Here is a 5,444-nt window from a genome sequence, read left to right on the forward strand (position 1 = left end):
CTGCAAGCCCGCCCCCCCCGACCCAGCTCCCACCCCCGTCTCCTTTCTCGGAGGTAAAGGTAACAACTGCAGCCGCCGCACCTGCGGCTGCTTGCTGCTCCTCCTCCTCCTCCTTCTCCTCCTCCTCCTGCCATATTGACTCTCTGTGGCCACTCGGTTCCCCCTGCAGGAGGCGATCAGGACGCCCCCCCCGACACATGTCGCCAGCAGTGAGAGTTTCCAGCCAGGCCGGCGAATCTTTGGGGCGAGGTGCCAAAGAGAAGGAGGCGGCTTGGCTTGGATAAGCAGTGTCTGGGCAGAAAATAGGTCAGGCGCCACAGCAAGTATGAATTCCTGGGGTTCAGCCTAAGCAGGCAAAGCTGCAGGGTGGGTTGGTTGGCTTTTCTGGCTTTGGAATAACCTTGGGAAGCTGAGGCATTGTAAGTTGGAAGTCATTGTTTGTTGCCTAACATGTTGGGTCACCCCACACCACATGCTAAGCCATAAACCGTGGTTGGTATCCAGGGTTTAGGACAAGATGGAGAAAACTAGCCAATTGTGGGATCATAAATCTTGATGAAGCCCATCATCGCTCCATGTGATGTATGCACTCAATCTACAAACGTAGTCCAAGCCTATTCACATCTGTTGTAAGGTCATTCTCTCATGGGGTTTATCTTGACATCCACTAAGAGTGGAACAAACATGCCCCATTAACCATTTTCAACGCCATGTCCTCTCTTTGTCTCATCCTAAATCACAGCTGAGGCACCTTAAAGTTGCCTTGTTTCAGTTTTAAACTAGCATTTTCCCTCTTCTCCAGAGACCCTTTTTTGCCTTGAACCTAACTCAAGGGTAGGCAACCTTGGCTCTTTTATGACTCATGGACTTCAACTCCCAGAATTCCTGAGGTAGTGGAAGAGACTCGAGTGCTAAAATCCACGGGTTAGGGGGCGCAAATTACTTGCCTTGCCCCAGGTGCTGACAACCCACGCTACGCCACTGTGGGCATCTGGCACTTGAACTGTAATTCCCCCCCCCTGTGTAATAAAATTTATTTCATCATCTTCTTCATCACCACCACCATCATCATTTTAGCCAGAATGCAGAATGAAGTTCCTTCACATGTTTCCAACTAATACAATCCTCAGCTTCCTATTGCCAATTGGACCCCTAATACTTGCTGATGTCCTGTTTGAGCCTATTGTGTGAACACAACTGTCCCTTTGTCTATTACCCCCCCCCCACACACACACACCCAAAAAATCAAAAGTGAGCCATTTGCCTATATATGCTTCCGCAATAGAGAGTTTAATGAATATCTGTAATGTCCGTGTGGATAGACGCACAGTTTTGTCACTCTGTGGATAAGGCACAGCAAATAAAATTATTGGGATGTACTCCAGATTCAGAAAGGAGGGAGGGAGGGAGGGAGGGAGGGAGAAGAAAATGGGATTGCATAATTATGTCTTTTGCATAAAATAGATCACCACCAACACCTACTGTATCTGCTATTCAAATGTGAAAGAGCCAGGACAATGGAAAACAGAAGCCCTTCTCATATTAGAAAGAGGAATATCAAGAACTAAGACTATTTCATATCCACCAGTATAGATAATCGTGCATTTATTACTGGAGGTATGAACTTTCATAGAACAAATTGTTTTTCCAACACCTCGTTCGCACGCGCCCGCCCACCCAAGGGACAGATTTTCATTAAAAAAAATCCATCTGCCTATCTGAATTTCAGGTGTTTACCTATTTACCATATTCTTCAAATATTGCCATTTGCAGCTCAGTTCAGGGATTGTCACCCCCATGTAGGTGTGTCATCACAATTGATCTCATTGGCACTGTATCCTTTGCGCACGTCTATTAGTCTCACTCTTAAGCCACGCGCTGGTTCTTCTGAGTCTTGGATAGTTCGAAAAAGGGACACACACAAAACCCCCCCCCACATTAAATATCAATTCAATCAATCAATCAGAATAGAACTGAAAGGGACCTTGGAGGTCTTCTAGTCCAGCCCCCTGCTCAAGCAGGAGAACCTATACCAGGGGTAGGCAACCTCGGCTCTTTTGACTCATGGACTTCAACTCCCAGAATTCCTGAGCCCATGAGTCATAAAAGAGCCGAGGTTGCCTACCCCTGACCTATACCATTCCAAGTAGCTGTCCAGTCTTTTCTTGAAAACCTCCAGTAATGAAGCACCCACAACTTCTGGTGGCAAGTTGTTCCCCTGGTTAATTGTCCTCACCGTTAGGAAGTTTCTCCTTAATCCCTGGTTGCTTCTCTCCTTGATTAGTTTCCATTCATTGTTTCTTGTCCTGCCCTCTGATGCTTTGGAGAATAGTGGACCCCCTTTTTTGTTACAGCCCCTCAAATACTGGAACATTGTTATCATGTCACCCCTAGACCTTCTTTTCTCTAGATTGGCCATTCCCAAATCTTGCAGCTGTTCTTCGTATGTTTTAGTCTCCAGGCTTTTTAATCATCTTAGTTGCTCTTCTCTGAATTTTTCCCAAAGTCTCAACACCTTTTTTGTGATGTGGCGACCAAACCTGGCTGCAGTATTCCAGGTGTGGCCTCACTGGGGTTTTATAAAGCGGTACTAATACTTCGCATGATCTTGATTCTATGCCTCTGTTTATACAACCCAGGATTGTGTTAGCTTTTTTGCCAGCGGCTGCACACGGCTGGCTCACGGTCGAGGGATCGTCCACTCGGACTCCGAGGTCCCTCGCACAGTTGCTGTTCTTGAGCCAGGTCTGTACTTGTACCTTTGGTTTTTCTTGCCTAAAACCCGAAAAGTGTAAAAGTATAAAATTACAAGTCATTATTGGCTCATTTGGTTTCATCTGCAAAATAACAGCCACCCATTCGCCTTGGCATTATTGCTTGCCATGATGCTTACTAAGGAAAACGTTCCAGTGGGAAATTGATTTTGTTTTGTTGTCTTAAGTTTGTAGAAAAAGGTTGTGAGAAGCCAGAGAGGAATATTTTTAAATAAAATAAACAAATGGAATAAGTCCTATCGGATATTATAAAGGCTAGGTCAGATTTTTGACGATTTGGGGGGGGCTGCAAAAACCCAGTCCACAACTAGAGGGCAGAAAAGAGGTTTTTTATCTCTCTGCTGCCATCTAATGACCACGAAATTTTCTGCACCCGATGTGGTTGTCTTAAGAAAGGAGGCAGCGCATTACGGCTTAAATCTTAAATCAAGCTAAAGGCATAATGTTCCATCTAATAACTGTAATACCTGTACATTGTGTGCTTCCTATTCAGTTGTTTTATGTGTGGCGAATGAACCCCACAGGAGCTGATTAAACTTTATGAGAACTGAGAAAATCTGATAGGATTGAGACTGCGTGTCTAGTATTACTTTTTTTTAGCCTTAAGCTTTCAAACTATTATTTCTGCTTTTGATGAAGGCAGAGTTCATTTGAACACCTACACTTTTTAAAGTCTCCTTCCTTTTCTGCTATCCCTGCTAATGAAAAGGAGTGTCCCAGGCTAGATTTTTATCTATATAAATGATTATCTGCTTTCGATAGGATTGTTTCCTACATGAACAAGAGAAGGATCCGATAAGAGAGGACATAGCCCACAACTGCATAACAGGCCAGAGAAAGAAATTCAGAAAGGAAACTTGCTAACTTATCAGGCTGTAAAAAGAGATGGTGGGAGATTTGTTCTTTCAGACTTGCAAGATTCTGTTAATGTCGACTTGCGATAAAATAGAATTAGTTCATCTGGTCATGTTGCTGGTCTAGTCTTACCGAGGACCGTGACAGAAATAAAGGAAAATATTATACCAATGAGAAATTATTTTAGAACCTGGATTTAATTAACCGGCGGTAGTTTAATTATATTTAAAATTACATAAAAACAATTTCAGCCTGGCTTTGGATAACTTTTGGAAGTGACCTTATTAAGCTGCACAAGGGCGAAGGAAGGAAGGAAGGAAGGAAGGAAGGAAGGAAGGAAGGAAGGAAGGAAGGAAGGAAGGAAGGAAAAAATGGGAGGGAGGGAGGAAGGAAGGAAGGAAGGAAGGAAGGAAGGAAGGAAGGAAATTGAGATGGTATGGGAAAGAGGAGAGAGAGAAAAATATGGAGGAAGGAAGGAAGGAAGGAAGGAAGGAAGGAAGGAAATTGAGATGGTATGGGAAAGAGGAGAGAGAGAAAAATATGGAGGAAGGAAGGAAGGAAGGAAGGAAGGGAAGGAAGGAAGGAAGGAAGGAAATTGAGATGGTATGGGAAAGAGGAGAGAGAAAAAGGTGGATGAAGAAAAGAAGAGAGGAAGGAAGATCAAGTGAGTGAGGAGGAAGAAGGGAGTGAGGAAGGAAGGGAGGGAGGGAGGGAGGGAGGAGGGAGGGAAGCCATCTTGTCTCACAATTGTCAATCCATCTCACTCTCCTAATATGTGACCATTAAACAAAACAAAGAATTGAAAACTTTTTTTACTTTTTCTTCATTTGTTCAGGCCGTAGATTTGGTCCAGACAAAGACCAGCCTGATGACTCTTGTTGGCATTAAATGTATCTGCCTGCTTGTCTATCTCAATGCAACACTAGTTGGTGTGGTCAGCTTTACAAATTAAGATGATCCAGATCAGCGTTTCTCAACCCCGGCAGCTTTAAGATGTGTGGACTTCAACTCCCAGAATCCCCCAGCCAGTCTTAAAGCTGCCAAGGTGGATAAAGACTCATCAAGAGGAGGGAGTCAAGCTATTCTCCAAAGCACCTGAAGGCAGGGCAAGAAGCCAGTCCCTTGCTCAGACAAGAGACCCTACCACCATTTCAGACAAATGGCTGTCCGGTCTCTTCCTAAAAACTTCCAGTATTGGAACATTCACAGCTTCTGGTGGCAAAGTTGTTCCACTGGTTAATTGTTCTGATTGTCAGGAAGTTTCTCCTTAGTTCCAGGTTGCTTCTCCCCTCGATGAGTTTCCATCCGTTGCTTCTTGCCCTGCCTTCTTCAGGCGTTTTGGAGAGTAGCTTGACTCTGTCAATCCAGGAGATAAAAGCAGAACATGGAGATGTTCTGTTCACGCCGTTTTTTCTTACCCCAGACAACATGTCAGCCTCGCGTTAGCTTCAAGGAGTGTGGAGGGGAGGACGAAAACATCCTTTCCAAAGAAGTCTCCTCATTCGTCTCACACTAGCTCCCAACCAGAGGATCACTCCTCTGTCTTGCTGAGGTGGAAACTGATCGGTGCATTAAAAAGCTTCCTCAGATGAATATAGAAACTCACAATTAATTAGTTTTAATTGCAGTAAATTTCCTTCCCAATAAAAATCTCAAGAATTTTCCAATCACACTGATTTATTGGAGCAATTAGAAAGGCTTTTCCGCAGATGTCACACTGCTTACAAATACGTGCCACAATACAAGCCCTTTCCGCCACCGCCCCCCAAAAATACAAACCCCGTCCCCAAACAAAGAAACAAAAACAATTCCTCA

The sequence above is a fragment of the Vipera ursinii genome (genome assembly GCF_947247035.1).
Source record: "Vipera ursinii genome assembly, chromosome: 2".
Taxonomy (NCBI): Eukaryota; Metazoa; Chordata; class Lepidosauria; order Squamata; family Viperidae; genus Vipera; species Vipera ursinii.